At 38.4% G+C, this 21,377-nt stretch overlaps 1 long non-coding RNA gene across 1 annotated transcript in view; it reads left to right on the top strand.

Annotated features, from left to right (window-relative positions):
• The window catches only part of LOC107648881 (uncharacterized), a 136,695-nt gene extending 115,539 nt beyond the window's left edge, over positions 1–21,156 (top strand). The window contains exons 5-6 of the long non-coding RNA XR_463206.2: positions 12,601–12,832; positions 18,327–21,156. This is a non-coding gene — a long non-coding RNA (uncharacterized LOC107648881). The remainder of the gene's footprint in view (positions 1–12,600; positions 12,833–18,326) is intronic.
• Positions 21,157–21,377: the final 221 nt, after the last annotated feature.

Here is a 21,377-nt window from a genome sequence, read left to right as displayed (position 1 = left end):
TGAAAACATCAAGTGGGTGCATGTATGACAGAACACTTAAAAAAAAAATCAAACAGCACCATAGAAATCTAAGGTATTATTATTATTGGCTAGAGAAAATTAAACTTTGATCTGCAATACCCTAATATGTCCTTCCTGGTCATGTTCTGGAATGGGGCCAGGGATAAGACCTCCAATCACCTCCAGTGTAGGCTGAGGATTCTCTGTCTGTCTGTCTGTCTTTCTCCCTAGACTTCTATTGCCCTGTCCCTTTTACTTCCTTCCCCTCTCTCCAATTGAACAAGAAAAAACAAACTCACAACACATATATATTGTCTAGCAAAAAAAAAAATTCTTACGTTGGCCACATCCAAAAATGCCTGCTCATTTTGCTTTTTAAGTCCATTTCCTCTGTCAAAAGGTGGATAGTATGCTCTATTTTCTGTTTTCTAGATTTTTGGATCTAGATTTTGGAGTTCCAATACCTTTCAGTTATTTTTCTTTACAGTATTTTATAACTGCTCTCTAGTTCTGATTCATAGAAATCTTCCTAGTTTCCTCTGAAATTATTCATTTAATCATTTCTTATATCACAAAACTTCCAACCTAGTTTCTAGTTTTTATAAAAAGGACAACTATAAGAATTTTTGTACATTTGGGACCTTTTCCTCTTTTGTTAATTACTTTAGGGATATGGACTTATGACTAGTATTTAGGCTGAGGATTTTGGGGTTGGGAAATGTGGAAAGGCCAAGGCCAAAAGATTTCCTGTTAGAGAAGGGACCAGAATCCCCCAACGGAGGGCAGAACCAGGATGGAGCTAGGAGGCAAGAAGAAGTCAGAACTCTGAACTGGTATCATAGTATCCCATTAGGAGGGTCGGGCAGAGATACGGTCTACATAAGTCAGTAATTTTGGATACTGAGAGAAGGAAGGTTTGAGGCTCACAGAGTCTGAGACAATTGGCAGTACTCAGAGTCTTAAGGGCATATGCTCTTTTTATGTCTGGGCATGAGTCTGGCTCTGTCTTCCAGCTTCTCCGAAATTATGTTTAGCTGGAGAGCCTCCCACTGCCCCATCATCAGGGTACACAGCAATCTCTAAGGACCCAAAGGTAAACTAAGGGTGGTTTCAGCTTTGTTTCAGAGAACATTTCCTAAAGATTAGATTAGAAAAGAAACCCCAAACCTGTGTGGGTGAGGGCTAAGGGTCTCATCAGCAGCTCTGAGTTCCTCTGTGACTTCAAGCATTGACTTTCATATTAAAAACACACAAAATAGGAGGCAAAACTGCAGGAAATAAGGCGTAAAACCCAGCTAAAAATGAGGAAACTTTCTGAAATAGCCTTTAGCACAGAACATTCCTACTACAAGGAGAAGATTGGAGATTTAGGTGAAGAATGCTTACTAGTTACGCAAAATAAAGTAAGATTTTGATTTTCTTATCTGTCGGAGGACAACCATAGTGTTGTTGTAGCTTTTCCCTTCCAAAGCACTGCATTTCACCATTTGTTTTCATGACTGGAAGCATAGAAACTAAAGCAAACAAATAATTTCCCAACAATTCATAATTGTTTTAAGAGATGCCAGTGGTTCTTGTTAACCATGTAGAGCAGGGATTCTTAACCTTCTTTGTGTCCTGGTTTCTCTGACAATCTGGTAAAGTCCATTTCCCCCTTCTTGGATTATAGTTTTTAAATGTATAAAATAAGATCCATAGGACTACAAAGGAAATATGCTGAAATGAGGTTATCAAAATATATTTTAGCCCACCTACACACATTCATGAGTTTTAGTTTAATAACCTTTGGTGTACGGCATTCAGAGCCAGAGGGGCATAACTGGAGATTATAGACCATTCAGCTTTAGTGCCTGGTTTGGAATGAAGCCATATTGGGCATTTGTTATATTGTATAGATGGTGATGTGATCTATGATCTCAGTTTATTCCTCTGGAGAATGATGCCTACAATTCAAAGAGCTCCTGCCAGGTAGATGGTACTCTGTGTCTGGGCTACTGCCCTGTGGTACTAGCAACTGAACTAGTATAAATGTAGTTAGATTAGTTAACATTAATAATGTTTTTTCTTTAAGAATATTTTTCTATTATCTTAATATCTTAGTGATACATCATTGACCACAAAATTTAAATATCTAAGTACAAGCAGAAATCTTCACTGCCCTTTAATTATTCTGAATAATTATTTTAACTTCCTTCCTTCCTTTTTCTTCTTCTTCTTCTTCTTCTTTCTTTCTTTCTTTCTTTCTTTCTTTCTTTCTTTCTTTCTTTCTTTCTTTCTTTCTTTCTTTCTTTCTTTCTTTCTTTCTTTCTTTCTTTCTTTCTTTCTTTCTTTCTTTCTTTCTTTCTTTCTTTCTTTCTTTCTTTCTTTCTTTCTTTCTTTCTTTCTTTCTTTCTTTCTTTCTTTCTTTCTTTCTTTCTTTCTTTCTTTCTCCTTCTGAAAACAGAAGTGGAAAGTCCAAGTTGGCTATTCTAGCAAAGAGTAGAGAATTCCCCAGCTAATGGTAGCAGACCAATTCAGGGAGTTTGACATCAAAAGGAGTGGGACTTTCTGTGTTCCTTAAAGTTGTATCTACTTGTAAAAAAGTACAGTGGAGAGCTGAGGCCATTACCAAAACAATCACTCATGAGAATGAGGATCATGACAATATAAATATAAAATATAAAAATATTTAATAGGGAAGATGAGGCTCCTTCCCTTTTAAAAGATTTGATTTTATTTCCTTAATATTGCCATACATACACTAAAGTACGTATCCAGGACTATCCTATCTTTTCTCAGCCATCTTCTCCCCACCCCCCCCAAAAAACCATAAACAAAAAGACTCAAGTTCTATATGAACCAATCACAAGTACACTAAGGACTCAATGATATTATAAATGCATGTGCAAATTCTTTTAGTCATGGGCATACTTGGAGATTTTCTAAGCATATATACACGTGTAAAGGCAGAATATATGCATACCCCCCCCCAACACTTCCTTTCAAGGGCATGCAAAAATCAAATAAAACTAAATGCTTGATGAAGTTGTAGATAGAGAACATCTGCTTTTGTTTCCCAGGCTTCAAAAATTCTAAGCTTATTTTTTTTAAAGTATTAAACAAAACAACAACAACAAGAAAAATTGCCTTGTTAAGATAAACATTCAGGAAAATATGAACAAGTAAGACAGCTGGTTAATTTAAACTTTAAGTGGGGATGACGGGGGAAAAATTATCAAGAAACCTGGAATAACAGGGAGATGCTGAAGCTAATGGAAGCTCATCTAAGACCTTTCTTGCTCTGAAGAGTGACAGTTCTTTTTGTGGGTAGGAATTATTTTATAGGTTGTATTTATAGTCCCAGTTCTTAGTACAGTGCCTGGCACATAGTAAGCACTTGATTGATTGAGGGAAAGTTAATAACAAGTCATAGCTGACCACCTAAAAGAAAACCAAGCTTCCCGTTTTCTTTCTTCTTTCTCCTTGTTCCCCATTTGTTAACTGCTCAATACTTAGGAAATAAAGAGTAAAGAGATCCCAGGATATGAGAAATGAGTCTACACATAACATTTTTAGGCCTTCAACAAGGTGCTGGTTGTTCAGTCATTTCAGTTGTGTTTGACTCTTCATGACCCCATTCAGGGTTTTCTTGGCAAAGAAACTGGAGTGGTTTGTCATTTCCTTCTCCAGTTCTTTTTACAGAGGAGGAAATGGACACAAATGGTGTTAAGTGACTTGCTCAGGGTCACAAAGCTATTAAGTATCTGAGACCAAATTTGAACTCAGGAAGATGAGATTTCCTGACTCCAGGCCCACTGTGCCCCTTACCTGCTCCCTCATTCAACAATGATAGGTGTGTAGTTTCTGTCTTTTGGGGGCTTATGATCTAAAAGATACATTTCTAAGAATTATTAGTCTAGTACAAGAATATTCATAGCAGCGTTCTTTGTGGTGGCCAAAAATTGGAAAATGAGGGGATGCCCTTCAATTGGGGAATGGCTGAACAAATTGTGGTATATATTGGTGATGGAATACTATTGTGCTCAAAGGAATAATATAGTGGAGGAATTCCATGTGAACTGGAACAACCTCCAGGAACTGATGCAGAGTGAGAGGAGCAGAACCAGGAGAATATTGTACACAGAGACTGATACACTGTGGTACAATCGAAGGTAATGGACTTCTCCATTGGTGTCAATGCAATGTCCCTGAACAATCTGCAGGGATCTAAAAAACACTATCCACAAGCAGAGGACAAACTGTGGGAGTAAAAACACCGAGGAAAAGCAACTGCTTGACTACAGGGGTTGAGGGGACATGTCTGAGGAGAGACTCTAAATGAACACTCTAATGCAATTACCAACAACATGGAAATGGGTTCAAATCAAGAACACATGTGATACCCAGTGGAATTGTGCATCAGCTATGGGAGAGGTGGGGGGGGGAGGAAAAGAAAATGATCTTTGTCTCCAATGAATAATGTTTGGCAATGATAAAATAAAATATTGTTTAAAAAAAGAATTATTAGTCTAAGTTTAAAATTTGGGTCAGGACACAGAAATTTAAAAAGAAGTGCTCCTTTGTAGACTGCTGGCCTCAGAATGACCACCTCATTCATTTTAGAAGTCTCAAGTCCTTCAGGGACAACATAGACAGTTGCTAGCTAACCCTGTGTCTCACACACACAAACAATGTTTACATACAATATAAAAAGAAAATTAGAGAGGAAATCTAGGTATAGTGATGGGTTTGGAGTCAGTAAGACTTAAGTTCAAATTCTGTCTCAGACCCTTTCTAGCTGTGTGACACTGGGCATGTCACTTAAGTTTCCTCAGCCTCAGTTTCCTTATCTGTAAAAAAGGGATAATAATATCTACCTTACATGTTTGTTGTGAAGATCAAATGAGATAACATGTGTAAAGCACTTTGAAAATTTTTGAGTACTATATAATAGAATGACTTTTATTATTATTATCTTTAGCAGTATGAAACCCAGGCTAAGGACTAGTACAATTTTCAGGGCAACATGAGATAATTGGGGAGTAATGAGCAGGTTACATCAAAGAAAGAACTGAACTATGAGTTGGGAGACCTGGACACTCATCAGCTTTGAAATTTGAGGCAATTTATTTAATGTCTCTGAATCTCAATTTCCTTACTCTTTAAATTCCTTTACTTTTAATATTTCATTTATTTTTTTCATTTAACATAATTCTATTTTCTTTCCCCCATTGAAAAAGAGAGAAACAAAGTTCTTGCAACAGATAGCCACAGCCAAGCAAAACAAATTTCCTATTTGCCCATGTCCCCCCACCAAAAGAAAAAATTTCCCTTGAAATCTACACCATAAGAATGGCTTAAGGAAGTGGGTATTATACAAATGATCCTGAGTTAAGGTCCTTTCAGACTCAACATTTTGTAATTCTTTGAACATCTTGGCAACAATTATTCAGAAGGCTATGTGTGGGAGTAATAACAGCCCAACCAACAAGTTAGTAAGCAATTAATAATTGCCTATTATGTGTCAGACACTGTGCTAAGCACCAGGGATAGAATGAAAAGCATTCTGCTCCCTGCTCCCCCCTCAATAAACAGTCCCTGCTCTCAAGGAGCTTGCAATCTAATGAGGGAAACAACATACAAGCAGCTATATACAAAGTTACACAGGAGACTGGAGATAAATTACCAAGGGGAGTCTCTAGCATTTAGGAGATTAGAAAAGGCTTCTTACAGAAGGGGGATTTTGGACTTGAAGCTAAGGAAGTCAGGAGGTAGAATTGAGAAGGGAGAGTATTCCAGATATAGAGGACAGCCGGGGAAAATGCCTGGAGTCAGAAGATGGTACAGCTTGTGTGGGGAACAGCAAGGAGGCCAATGTCAGGAACTGCAGGTTATATAGAGGGAGTAGGGAATAAGCAAATTGGCCAGGTGATGAAAAGCTTTGAATGCCATTCAGGGGATTTTCTATTTAATTCTAGAGCTTACAGGGAGCCCCTAAATTTACTGAATGATGAGTGGGGGGCAGCATAGGGGCAATGGCACTCGCCTTTTAGGAAGAGAGCTTTGGTGGTTGAGTAGAGGATAGATTGGAATGGGAAAAGACTTGTAGTAGTTGAACAACCAGAAAGCTATTGTAATTTTCGAGGGGTCATAATGATGAAGGCTTATACCAGTATGGTACCAGTGTCAGGAGAAAGATGGTGATATGTGCAAGAAAAGGCACAAAGATAAAATAGATAGGACTTGGCAGCACATTGGATATGATATGGGGGACCAGAGAGAGTAGAGGGTAAAGGATGACATCTAGGTTTAGCTTCTGAGTGTTTGGGAGGACAGTGATAGCCTGGACAGTAGTAGGAAGGTTAGGGAGGACTAGAGAGGGGGGACTTTGGGGTAAAGTGAAGATAAAAAGCTTATTCTGGGTCATGTTGAGTTTAAGATGTCTCCAGGACATTCAGTTTGAAGTATTGAATAGTAGATGTGAGACTAGTAGATCTGAGAATCATCAGTGAGAGATGATAATTGAATCTATGGGAGTTGATGAGATCACTGATAGAAATATCACTGAGAGAGAAGGACCAGCACACAGCTTGTGGGACACCCCTGGTTAATGGGAGTGACCTGATAAAGACCTTACAAAGAATTTGAGAAGAATTTGCAATGAATTTGTAGAAAGACTAAAGGATTTCCAAGGAATAGTACCCTCTGCTAACTGCAAGTTCCAACAGACCTAGTCTTCATCATTCCTGACATTAGAGGAGATGGATCTTTTTAAAAATCCTGACAAGTTCAGGATTTTTACCACTGACTTTGTCTCTACCTTTCACTTCTCTCCTTTATTCTCTATTTCCTAGTCCATGGTATGGTTAGTCTAACCTAAGGCAGAAAACTTTTGGGGGAGTTTTGTGTTTTTGATTTTGCTTTCAGTCAAATATTTCTTTCATAGCTGCCTGACCTCAGGCTAGATTTGCCTTTGGAAAATGAAACTATCTTCTGACTTTGCTGTAAGATTTGCTGATCTTTAAAAAAGGAAGCAGTAAGGGCTTTTAGGTACTATGCTGATTGAGAGCAGAGGCCAACTTCTCTTCACCTTTCCCCCTTCCCCTATCAGAGGAATACAGTTCACTGGCCTAGTGACAAGAAGTCAGAATCAATCCTGGACTATAGCCAACCTTGTAATATGGGGAATGATGGGGCTGGGGGAAGGTGCAAAGATAAAGCAGGCCAGAACTAATCCACAAATCTTATTAGCCAATAGTTTCAAACTCCACCCCACCATGTTTTATCTTAGCCAAATCATCAGGAGTCAAATAATCCCAGTTGAATTTTATCTTCTCTTGCCCTAGTTTCTCTGGAAAAGCTGCTCATGATGTTTGGCAGAGGTGGAAGAAAGAGAAGATGACTTGGGACATTTGAATATATAGCTCCTGAAGAAGCATGAGGTCATATATTTTTAGTTATTGCTAAGGAAGTGTCAATGATTCTTATCCAGGATAACTGAACCCAACCTGTGACCTTTGATTCCTCCAGGCCTTAAAAGCATTAAGTGGCACAATACATAATTTTAAATTCAAACCAATCAATTGGTGATACAGTGAAGTGAAAAGAGAACTAGATTGGAGATTAAAGGACCTCTAATTAGCTGTGTTGCCATTTTTTCTGTGTTTGCCATTTTCTTCTTCAATTTATTTTACAGATGAAGAAACTGAGGCCAACAAGATTAAATGATTTGCCCAGACTCACACTGATATGTACCTGGAGCCAGATTTGAATTTAGGTTTTCAGACTCCAGTGCCCTATCCCCTGTGCCATCTAGCTGCCCAGCTGTATTATACATATATGTATACATATATACATACATATATATGAGCAAGTTAAGTGGAAGGGAGGGAGTAGCTGTGTTACATTGAGCAGGTCAAATGGGGTTGGGTTGGGCTAGCAAATCTCTAAGATCATTTTCCATTATAAACTTAATTTGCCTTTGAAAAATATGGTGGCCAGTCCTGGAGGCATCTGGTAACAGCCTGGGATGTGAAATGAAGTCTAGAGACAATTGATCTGTAGAGACCCTCATGTGCCCACTGCTTCTGGGAGCCTGGATGGCTCTGTTGAGCTCTCCTCATTTTTTTTCTCATCTACTCAAGAGAAACCCAAAGTGTGCAAAATAACCAAAACTCAGACTGAAGTGTGAAATTATTTAAATTTATTTTTTCTTCATCTTTAGCAGAAGCTGAAGGCGGTGGCTGTAGGGGAGGGTGGGGGTTGGGGGGGAAGGGTTGGGCACTTAACCCTGCTGCCCTGCCCACCTGATTAGCCAGGAACCAAAAAAATGATTTCCTTACAATCCATGCCCATTTCCTCTCTGAGTGAGTTGTGAACTGGGGTTTCCTTAGCTGCCACTAAGTCCCACCCATATCCTCTCAAGTCCACCCTTCCAATCTTGAACTGGTTGTTCATTAACTCTTCCCAGACTAACATGCTAATGTGGGGTTTGTTTTCCTGGTGTCTGGCTGGAAGAGTTTAGCCAGTTTTTCTCTTCTTTCTTTCTCTGAAAAATGGAGCTTTGGGTCTCTCATCTGCTCCCTCCCCTTCAGTTTTCCTCCTACCTCCCCAGCATCTTCAGAAGGCAGCCATGGATGAATGGAACTGTCAGAAGATACCCGGAAGTACTGTTTCATCTATTTGTTTGTTGAACTAGAAACAAAGCCATACAATGAGGATTGTGGTAATGAAGGTCAAAACAAAACTCTAACAATGACAGGTGTTTACAAGAGAAGAATGTCACAGAATCTTAGATCTTCTGCCTAGAATTCCTTGCTTCCTCTGCTCAGGCAACCCTTTCATCTCTCCAAGCCCACCTAGAAATCTGTACTCTCCATATCGTATATCCTAATAATATTTAATTCTAATCAATTCATTTTATTTTATTATTATATTTAATTCTCTATGTAATTCTATTTATCATATTACATATAATATATATTAAATTTAATTCCATATATTCTATTTATTATATATTATATAGAAATATATTTAATTCTATATATTATATTCAATTCTAATAAATTCATTTTATTTTATTATATTTAATTCTATTTATTCTATATTCAATATAATATATAAATATTATATTTAATTCCATATAGTATTATATTTAATTCTGATCAATTTATATTATTTATACAATTTCATAATTGTAGCTGGAAAGTAACTTAGAGATTATCTAGTCCAATTATGTTTGCTTCATTTTCTCAGAATATAAATGTATATTCATATACACACAAAGTCTTAACATTTGTACATATGTTCATTTTAATGTCTTCATATGTTTTTTGTGACCTTAAGAATAAGGACAAAAATCTACTGATTTTAGATTCCTCCCACATGCCTTTCCATCCCTTTTCACACATATATAACACCAAATCAATCAATCAAATAGGAAATATTTATTGGCTGGCCTAAAATATATTTTTTACTGTATATTTGTGATCCTGGACTTCAAATGGTTGGTATTTTGGCCATGGAGACAAAAGATTCAGCCACTTCTTTGGAACAATAAATGGATTTATCGGTGGTCTCTGAGATCATGTAATTAACTATTCAGTTGTAGGCTCCAGAGTTTGAGACATGGGATTTAAACTGTGTTTTTAAAAAGCGGATGAGAATTAGATGGAGTACAGGGAAATGTGGAAAGGAATGAAGGAATAAGAATTTATGAAGCACCCACCAGGTGCCAGGCCTTGGGCTAAGCACTTTACAAATATCTCGTTTGATCCTTGAGATGGTTGCTATTATAATTCCCATCTTGCAGTTGAGGAAACTGGATAGATGGAGATGAAGTAACTTATAGCTCTTAAATTTATGAGTCCAATTTGAACTTATCTCTTCCACCAAGTCTCCTAGAAAATGAGCATAGTATTTTGGAGAAGTTCCTCACTAGAGGCAATATTGATTATAGGTAGAGGACAATATAAGAAAGGTAGAAATTAGGTTCAATAGATAAGTGTGCAGACAAATTTGGGAATCGCAACTTAAAGGCCAGGTAGACAAGTTTGAAATTGATATCATAGAAAACTGATATGGAACATTTTTGAGCACAAAGATGATATAAATAAATCAATCTTTAAAGAAAATTATAATGGAAAAAACCTAAACAACAGGAATGAGAGTTATAATAATCGAGGCATGAAGTAATGAGAACCTGAATTTAACTGGTAGCAATGAGAATGGAGAAGAAAAGACCAATGTGAGAGATATTTATAAAGAAAAATTGACAGGGTTTGCTAACTAACTCTATGTAGAGGAGGAGAACCAAGGATGAGGCTAACTTTTAATCTTTGGTAACCAGGAGATTGATTGATGAAATAGGAAAGGTGAAAGGGGAAACTGGTTTGTTGGGAAGGAGACAGTAATTTTGAAATGACTTTGACATCCAGGTGGAAGGATTCAAAGATCCCACAGTGATCTGAAAAAGGGACCTTTTCTCCTGTTAATCACCATCTTAGAAGTGCTGAAAATGAGGTATTATCCTTAATTAGGTTAGATATGAGGGTTTTTCTAAATAAACAGGAAAATCTGGGAAGCCATCTTTGGAAGTGCCATGTCACTATCTCAATCCTGACACGGATTTGGAGAATTTATGCATTCTACTTCCATGTCTAGTCCTTCTGAGATACTGACTAGCTGTAAAAAATTTTAAATATTTCAGTGAGTAATTTTTGGATGCATATCTTGTCCTTTGGTTTTCTTTTCCCCCTCTGTGGTTCAGTATTAGAATTGCAACATAATCACTTCTCTGGAGAGGCTTTTGCGACTTGATGAAGAAATTTAAATGGATTAAGAGAAACTGGTCAAGTTTCTTCCACATTTTTAAACTCTTCAAATTAAAAGAATCTTCATTTCAATCACTGAATTGAAAGGCTCTGATTTAAAGGTTGAATGACAAATTGTAGTCATAGACTGTGAATTGGAATAGACCTTAGAGATCATTGAATCCATCATCCTTATTTATTTTTAAATTTATTTAATTAATTTAAAATATTTTTCCATGGTTGCATGAATCATGTTCTTTCCCTCCCCTACTCCTTCCTCACTCCTATAACCAATGAGCACTTCCACTGGGTTTTTTCATTGATCAAGACCTATTTTCATATTATTTAATTATTAATATTTCCAATAGAGTGACGATGATGATGATGATAATGATAATTTAGAGTCTATATCTCCAATCATATCCCCATCGAACCATATGATCAAACAGTTGTTTTTCTTCTGTGTTTCTACTCCCACAGTTCTTTCTCTGGATGTGGATAGTGTTCTTTTTCATAAGTCCCTCAGAATTGTCCTGAATCATTGCATTGCTATGAGTAGAGAAGTTCATTACATTTGATTGTGCCACAATGTATCAGTCTCTGTTCATCCTTATTTATATAGACCTAAGGTCAGCTACTATTGAAAACAGTCAAGCATTTGCTCAATACTCCATGGGGAAACTGCTAAAGGAAGTTGGAGATGGGATCATGAATTACCATGACTGCTGGCAGCTCTGACTTGTGATAGAGCATCTTTGGAATCTACCCATCCTACCTTGGGAGCATAGTCCAGATGATGTAGGGTCTCTGATTATTCATGACTCTAGGACAAGGGTTCTTAATCTTTTTTAGTGTCATGGCATCCTTTGGCAGTTAGGTGAAACCTATGGACACTTTCTGGGAATGTTTTTACTTTTACTTTTTAAAAAACCCTTACATCGTTTTATTTATGAGGTTTGGTTCAATATGAGTATTCTCTTACAGCAATGACCAATATGGAAGTATATTTTGCATGATAGTATATGCATAAGCCAGATCAAATTGCTTATCATTTCCAAGAAGTGGGAGGGAAGGAAGGACAAGAGGCAATTTGGATCTTATAATTTTGGGAAATGTATATTGAAAATTGTTATTACATGCAATTGGAAAAATAAAATATTTTTGAATAAAAATAAATAAAAAACCCTTACCTTCCATCTTAGAATCAATATTGTATATTGGTTCCAAGACATAAGAGTAATAAGGGCTAGGCAATGGGGGTTAAGTGACTTGCCTAGGGTCACACAGCTAGGAAATGTCTGAGGCCGGATTTGAACCCAGGACCTCCCATCTCTAAACCTGGCTCTGAATCTACTGAACTATTTAGCTGTCTCTCTCCCCCCCGCCACCCGCCCCATCCCTGTAATGTTTTTTAAATATTTGGAGGAAATACTAAATTTCACTTAAGGGTCAGTGACAATAAAGATAAATATTTTTCCCATTTATGTTCATGGACCCCCTGAAATCTATTCATGGAAACCTCAAATCAATAACCTTTTTAGATCTTGAGGCTAGCTCATTACAGATTATTAAGCCAGGTGCCTGGGACCTGCTTTCTCTTTCCTTTCAGAGACAAGATGACTCTTGATGAAGTAGGATGGCAATTTTCAGAGATCTGCATTAGGCTTGCAACACAGATCCAGGCTCAAAGTCTATCTCTTTCCTCTTTCCTCAGGAACTCCTTCTATTTGCAAGAGGATGCACATTGGCTCATTACCTAACAGCAGTGGACACTGACCTCTCCTCCCTTCCTCTCTCTTTCCTCACATAGGGAGCCCTGTTGATTGGTCCCATATCAGTGTAAGAAAGACGCTTTTCATCTCCCTTTCCTCTTTCCTTTGGAGTTCCCTACCCAGTGTTCCGCAGTTTAGCCTCTTCTGATATTTCCGACTGAATTATTCTCTCCTGAGTCAGCACTTTTAATGCATGTCAAGAGATGAACCAGGGCTTTGCTAAGACCATTACTATCCTAAAGCACCAACAAGTGAGGAGGAGAAGAAAAGGTAGGTGACCTCTTGGTAGTTGATAAGGGAGGCTCCAAGTGTTTTGTCATTGTAAATGAACACAGCAGAATTCCTTTTGCCTACAGGAAAAGAAAACTTTTTTCTTTTTCAAATCATATGTAAATCTGTGCTGTAATGGAAAAAAACGTGGACAGGAATGGCACAGTGGAAAGAATACTGTCTCTAGAGGCAGAGGAGTTGGACTCAGAACCCCTTGTAATGCTTTCTGCTTATGGGACCTTGGGTAAGTCATTTAGCTGTCCAAGACCTCAGTTTCCTCATATGTAAAAATGAAGACACTGGACTAGTTAATGTCTGAGGTCCTTCCTGGCTCTAGAGATATGGTCTAAAGATCTGTGTTCAAGTTCTAGCTCCTCTACACATCTTTATGATCTAGGGCAAGTCATCATTTCTGAACTTCATTTTTTTGGTCATCTCTAAAATGTGGATGATAGTAGCTGTACTCTGTCCTTGTTGGGGAAGTTACGAGGATTAAATGAGGAAATGTATGTCACGTACTATATGAGTGTGAGTTATTATTATTTTAGGGAAACACATTCAAAGAGTCTGAATAATTTGCCCATGTAGGGTCTTATTTCACAAAGGATCATAAATGTCCTTCCTGAACTTGTCTTTGTATGGTGTCTCTGAGCAGGCAGGTCTCCCACATCCAATGGCCCATTTTGCAGGTGGAGAAACTCAAAGAGCTCCATGGGATAATGCAGCAAACCACTTCTACCCATAACACATGTCGATCAGGTTTATTCTGACCATGGGATCCTGCATCTGCCTTTTACTTCTCTGAAGTGGCACAGTGCCACCATTTCAATTTGTGTGTACAGTCACTTGAAAAATTTTATCATCCCCCTCCCCCTTTGGAAACATCCGATTTCCCCTCCTATGAGCCCAGCAATAAAGGGGTTAAGGAGGGGAGATGCTATTTTGAAGCCCCTCCAAAGCTAAATCGAGACTCTCAGAGAAAATACCCTCTTCATTTCAGGGCAGCAGAAACATTCCAAGAGCCGCGTGTTTTCTGTTCTAAATATGGATTAAGGGAGATGGGTATTTTTAGGAAGCAAATGGTAATGATTAGAGTTTTAAGATTTAAGTAGTCATTTAGTCATAAAGGCTGAATTCACATGCTTCAGAAAAATAGTCTTTTCCTCTCCGTTGATGATAGGGTTCCTTCAAGTGCCATAATTGTTCATCTTTTTTATGAATGCATAACAGACAATGACATGTGATTAGGTCTCCACCCAAGGCTTCCTTTTTAAAGAACAGGAAGATACATTTAGATCATTCTGTCCTGTATAAAAGAAGGTGATTAATCTGTTACCAAGGACATAAATATAGCCCCCTCGTACAGCTCACTCTTTATTTAGAGGTGTGTCGCTCTGGAGAGGGGTCTATGTTGTTGTCTCTCTCCCTATGGCTAGGTAGTCCATTTTGGGGCCCTTGCAAGAAATATATTTAGATGGCTTCCCCAACAACGTGCAGCAACTGATCTCAGGAGAATGCTATGTGCTAAATTGCAAGTTACAATCAAAGGGGATCCTTCGTGATTGTCAAAAAATTAAAGCTTAGACTTTCTAATAAAAGCATTGGCAAGAGCGTTTCCAGGACGCAAGAATAATTAGTCAAAAAAGAGAGGCATGAGGAGGGAGATAAAAAGAAAAAACACACACAGAGTTTAATTTGATGAGCAGTGCCTTGAGGGAATGGAGAGGGTCTAATAATTACACTTGCCACAAGCAGTTGTTGGAAGCAGTTCCTGTAATGTGTGAAGGGCGGTGGGGGTGGGGACATGACTGGCAATCTTACAGTAGAGGAGTAGAATGGGTTTCCATTGCTGTAGTGGTAGTTCTGGAGGGAGGGAAAGGGAATGGTTCCTGAAGGTTATTAGAAATGAAATACAATCAGAAATACGATATGCATTGAATTTATTTTAGGTTCATAACCCTGCCTTATTTTACTCTGCATGTGGTTTGTTTCTTACACACGAACTGTCAAACAGATCCTTTACATTTGATATTCTCCATCACCATAGAGGCAAGACTCCTCTAAATGGTGTGATGAGAGTTATAAATAATTCAGGGGAAAATTATAGCTTTCATTAGTTTTTCACCCCAGAAAGAGTGGATTATTACTAAGTTCAGACCTTGAGCAGAAGAAGTAGTTAGAAAAAGAATTGGTTGGACAAAAAATACTGGGGTTTGGGTAAAGTGGGGAGCCTTTAAGAGGTTTTTTCAAACTAAAACTTCCTTTTTATTCTGGGACCACTGACCCAAGTCAACATTCAAATCCTGCTTTTTCCTTAACAGATTGTTCATGTATTATTATTTTTTTTACAGATTAGGAAAATGAGGTGTATAGAGTTAAATGCTTTGCTTGGAATTATCACTAATAAATATCAGAATTTGGGACCTGAACCCAGCACTCCTGAGCCCAAGACTATTCTTTCTGCCATGTTCCACCACTTTTCATGAATCCTGTTTCTTAGTCTTTAGGCAAGAAAAGCCATAGCCCAGTGAAAGCTCTAACACTGGTTTGGTAATACGATATCATCTGGTTAGTCAATTAGTCATATCCAATTCTTTGTGGCCCTATTTGTATTTTTGGGGGGCAGAGATACTGGAATGGCTTCCCATTTCTGTTTCTAGCTCATTTTACTGATGAGGGAATTGACACGAAACAGGGTGAAGTGACTTGTCTACAGTCACATAGCTAGTGAGTATCTGTGTCCAGGTTTGAGTTTTGGTCTTCCTGACTCCAGCCTCATGACTTTATTCACTGTACTAGATTCCCCATTAGTATAATAGTTTATTTTTATAATATTTGAGAAGATACAGAGCTTATTGGATAGTTGGTTTCTCAGCCAGAAATGCCTGAATTCAAGTTCTGCCTTTGACACATGATGGCTGTGTGAACCTGTATGAATCATCTAACATTTCAGTGTTCAGGACAGCTCTCTAAGAGAATAAATTTCAGAGGGAGTTCTAATCTGCATTGTCAAAGGTTATTTCCTTATTTGGGATTCCCTAATCCAGTCTAATCACAGCATCCAGTCCCTATCCCAGCTCTTGTAGAGTTTACTGAGCATTTCACTTTATCTCATTTGATCTTCACAACAACCTTGCCAAATGAAAGGGTGGGTGCTGTACCTACATTTTATAGATGAGGAAACTAATGGTAAAGGAGTTTCAGACTTATCCAAGGATATAACACTAGTAAATCAAAGATCCAGGACTTTAACCCATTCTTGACCTCAAGTTGAGTGGTTTTCCTACTAATGGAAGTTAAAATTTTCATAGCATTTAAAGCATTTAGTACCTTAGCTCTTGTGGTTTTTGTGATGGTCAAATGAAATTATACAATGCTTTATAGATTGCAAAGTGCTATATATAATGTTAGTTATTATTATTAATTTTATTTGGTCTTCATGACAATCCTTTGTTTTCTTGTGTTATTTTCAATTATGCAGTCTGATTCTTCATGACACCATTTGGAATTTTCTTGGCAAAGAGTGTAGAGCAGTTTGCCATTTCTTCCTCTAGATCATATTACAGATAAGGAAACTGAGGCAAACTGGTTGAAGCAATTTACTGGGTGTCACATAGTTAGTAAATTTCTGAGGCCAGATTTGAACTTAGGAAGAAGAGTCATCCTCATTCCAGGTCTAGCACTGTATCCACCATATCATCTAGCTGCCCACAACCGTATGTATACATACACATATCATTATCATTTAACATTTACTGAGGTTCAGAGAAGTTAAAGATGACTTCCCAATGTTATCAGTTAGTATTTTACCAGAGTTGAGCTTGAATTGAGCTTTCTTCTGGTTCTTTTCATTATGTCATATTGCTCGCATTCTTCTACTATATCCATTGGTCAATAAGTATTTGTTAGGTGTGGGCTATTTATCTAGTCCTGCCTCTACTTAGTAGAATTATGAATTCAAGGAAGCCTCGAACATGGCTCTTGTCAATCACACTCAACTAATATACTAGCATTTATCTAGGACCTACTATGTGCCAAGCACTGTGTTAAGTGCCAGGGTAACAAAGAAAGACCAAGACAATAGGAGCATCAGCAACAATGCCAGTTTCTACTATTTTTAAGGAGCTCACAATCACAATCACAAGGATGAGGGAGACAACATGCAAACAACTATGTTCATGTAAAATATGTACAGATTAAATTGGGGGTCATTTCAGAGGAAAGGCACTAAGGTTAAAGAGGATTGGGAACATCTAGTAGAAGGTGAACTATAGCTGAGACGTATAGGATGCCAGACAAGCCAGGAAATAGAGATAAGGAAAGAGAATTCCACACATGAGGGAAAGAGTGAAAATGCTTGGAGTCAGGAAATGGAGTGTGATGTAAGAAAAACAGAAAATTGTTCAGTGTCATTGGATCATGGAGTGGGTGGGTGGGGTAGAGTAAAGAGTAAGAAGACTGGAAAAATAGGAAGGGTCCATGTTATAAAGGACTTTAAAAGCCAGGCAAAAGATTTTATGTTTGATCCTGAAGGAAATAGTGAGCCACTGGAATTTATGCACAGGAGGGTGATATAGTAAGATCTGTACTTTAGAAAAATCCATTTAACAGTAAATGAGAGATATGTTATGGTGTGTGTGTGTGTGTGTGTGTGTGTGTGTGTGTGTGCATGTGTGTGTGTGTATTTGAGACAGGAAGACCAACCAGGTATTGCAGTAGTCTAAGTCCATGAGATGTAGAATATTGTCATCATGATGGTGGCAATGTCAGAGGAGAAAAGAGGACATATTTGGAAGGTATTTTAAGGTAAACAGTGACAGGACTTGACAACTGAATGGATATGGATATGAGAGACAGAGTGGGAAGTTGAGGGTGACATCTGATTTTTGAATCTCAGTGACCAGGAAAATAATGGTACTGTCTGCAAGTTGTTTTTTTGAGGGGGGAGAATATGCTGAATTCATTTTTAAATGGAATATCTGGTTTGAACTGTTGAATGGGCAGTTGAAGATGCTCTTAAGAAACTTAAAGTTGTGGAGACAAAACTCATCTATCTGGAACTGAGAACCAACCATTCAGCTCCAATTTGTGTCATATTGGTATAAGTGCTGGTGTGCAGAAAGAGAAATTGGAGTGGGTTGTTAGAGAAGACTTCATTGAGGAGATTTACTTGAGATAGGGGTTTTCTTATGATGATACCTAGACAGAGGCAGTGGCTTCTAGCTCAGTAGATCCAGGCCTGGGAATGATGCTATGCTGGGACTAGCCCATGAGGGCAGAGTCTTCATTTTGGAACAGAAAGCAAAAACAATGATCCCAAGAATAGGTTGTACCAGAAAATGAAAAATTAAAACAACCTGAGGAACAACTGTTAAATAGATGAAGTTTGTCTTTGGGTACTTCATTATCTTCTTTGTTAGAATTACCATTGGCCATCACTATCATACTGGCTCTGGTGCTTTTCTCACTGCATTCTCTTCTCTCCCATCACTAGGAAAGAGATTACAGAATCACTGAATTTCAGAAGATGGGGATGAACTGGTTCAATACATACCTGAATGAGAATCCCTACCAAAGTACTGCAGAAAAGTGGACCTCCAGTATCTATTCAAAACCCTCTGTCAAAAAGGAGCCTGTTACCTCCTCAGATAGGCGGGCAGGCAGTTTGCCAGGCGTGTTTGTTATCCAGATTCAAATTAATAAAGAGAAATGTTGCCTAATATGAGCACTGCAATCAATATGGGAGTTGACTGGAGAAACAGAGTCCAGGATCTCATCATGTCTATCAACCTAGGAATGCATTTGGAAAGTATCATCCTATTTGGAGATGACTAGGCTCCACTTGGGTTCCTCCCTCCTCAACCAGAGTTACTTTCGACATGGCAAAAGAGACACTAAGCGGCAGTCTGAGGATTTGATAGAGTCCTGTTACTATTCTGGTGTTTCCTTACACTACTGCCTGAGACTTAATGCTTCTGTTGAATTAGGGTGCTGGAAATATGTGTACTCTAAAGTTCCTACATCATCATCAAGCTAGGTGGCAATGATATCATAACCAAGTAAAACCATTCCCAATTGACTGAAATTTTAGCCTGTCATTCTGACAGAATTGATAGAAGGAGGGAAGAGAAGTATCTTCTCCTCCTTCATTTTCACATGTCTCATTATTTCCAGGGTTCTTTTAGTGCAAAATTTCTGTATCCAGTCCTGGAACTGAGATTTAGTGTTGGAAGAGACTTTAGAGACAGCACATTACAACTCTCTCATATTAGAGAGGATGAAACTTAGCCAGAGAAGTCGAGTGACTTGCCTAACATCACACTGGTATGAGTTGCAAAGCCAGCATTTGAACTCAGGTCCTCTGTATACAAATCCCCTTGGTCTCTCTTTATTTCCTGGAGTATTTTTATTTAAGTGAAGTCAAGTTAGTCAACAACTCTGTGCAAAACTCTGGGTATGCAAAGAAAGTAAAAAAAACAGCTTTTCCATAAAGGAACTTACAATCAAATGGGGGAAGCAATATGCAAGCAGCCATGTACAAATAAAACACATAGAGGAGAAATGAGAGATAATCTCTCAATGAAAATGCTACTAGCATTAAAGGCAACCAGGTCAGGCTTTTCACAGAAAGGGGGGATTTTAGCTGAGATTTGGAGGAAGCCAGGAGAGCGAAAAGGGGAGGAAGAGAATGACAGCAGTCAGGAGATAGAGTATCTTGTGTGAGGAATAGTAAGGAAGTCAGTCACTGGATTTTAGAGTACATGGCAGGGAGTAAAGTATACTAGGAAGTGAAGAGTCAGGCTATAAAGAAATTTAAAGGCCAAACAGAGGATTTTATATTTGATCCTGGAGTTAGTAGGGAACCTCTGGAATTTTTTGGATAAGGGGTAAAATGGTCAAATCTGCATTTAGGAAATTCACTTGGATAGCTGGGTGACGTATAAACTATAGTGGGAAGAGATTTGAGTAAGGAAAACCAAACAGAAGGCTATGGAAGTAGTCCAAGGTGATCAAGACCTTTATCAGGACAATGGAAGTGTCAAAAGAAAGAAGACTGACATTACAGAGCTTCTTGGCTAGTAATTCCCATATATATTCAAACATGTATAAATAATCAACCTGACTTGGCAATGGATTGGATTTGGTGAGATGGGGGCGATAGTGAGGACCTGAAGATGGCACTGAGGTTTCCAGCCTGAACTATTCAAGAGGTTAGATCATACTTTTCACAGTGTTTGAGAAATTTGGAAGAGGGGAGAGTTTTAGGGAAAAGATGAGTTCAGTTTTAGATAAGTTGAATTTCAGAGATCTATGAGCCATCTAAAGATGTCAAATAGTCAGTCCAATAGGCTAACAGTCATTCAAACTAGAAGTAAGACTAGTGGTTAAAAGAGAGATTAAGTGTGGATAAACAGATCTATGAATCATTTGCTTAAAGAGAATTGAATTTATGGAAGCTGAAGAAATCATCAAGGAAAATAATATGGCGGGAGAAGAGGGCTCAGGACAGAGCCTTGGAAGATACCTATGGTTACTGAGGGTGACTCGGATGATTAAGAGGTCATTAGACAGGTTGGAGGAAAGAGCAGTGCCCTAGAGAGAAGTGAGTGTCAAGGAAAAGAGGGTGATCAATAGTGTCAAAGGCTGCAGAGAGGTCAAGAAGAATGAGAATTGAGAAAAGTACATTAGATTTGTCAGGAGACCATCAATAATTTTGGAGGGAGCAGTTTCAGTCTAATGATGAGGTCAGAAGATAGACTGTTCAGACTTAAGAAGAGAGTGGGAGGAAAGGAAGTAGAGGCATGGACTGTAAATGGCCTCAGTGATAAGGGAGAATCTTCCCTATTAAACAATTTAGCTCTTTCATATGTAGACTTGTTACAGATTGCCATTTCATATGTGTTTTTCCTGTTTCTCAAACTAAATTATAAGCTCCTTGAAGATAACGGCTAAGCCAAATATAATTCTGTAACTTTTATAGGATTATATACATAGTTTGTGCTTAATAAATCTTTTGTTGTTGTTGTTGTTGGACTGAGAGCATGGATATATTTCAGAGCTGGATCTTTGCCTGCAGGGGTATGTTGTTAAGAGGCCAGAATAATCTGAAGCTGGGGGCAGATTACACTGAGATCTAGAATGAGCATTTCTTGGGCTTGGAGAGCCAGAGGGAGTCAGAGCTCCTTTTAGCCCTCTCACCTTCCTCCCAGGTGTGCTCCTTCAGAAGAGAGAGCACTGAGCCTCCAGCAGACCAGGCATTCTACTCTCCACCCACACTGTTGCCAGAGATGACATTACAGAGTTTCTTGGCTAGTCCCCACACCTCAGGCTCCCAAACTAGTCAGGTCTTGGTCCTGGGGCAAAGGTGCTGGGCAGGAAAGCATTTCAAAGAGCAGCCAGCAAGTCAATGCAAGTCTCCTTTTCAGAGGAGAATTCTTTCTTCTAGTGCTGCATTCTTCCCTCCCCCTCCACACCAGTTATGCCACTTCCCCCTTTCTTATAAGCCAAGGAGAAATAGAAATAGCAAGACAGATAATGAAAGAAT

This window comes from Monodelphis domestica, chromosome 2 (genome assembly GCF_027887165.1).
Source record: "Monodelphis domestica isolate mMonDom1 chromosome 2, mMonDom1.pri, whole genome shotgun sequence".
NCBI lineage: Eukaryota > Metazoa > Chordata > Mammalia > Didelphimorphia > Didelphidae > Monodelphis > Monodelphis domestica.
The sequence above is the reverse complement of the archived record's forward strand: the minus strand, read 5'-3'. Positions and strand labels throughout refer to the sequence as shown.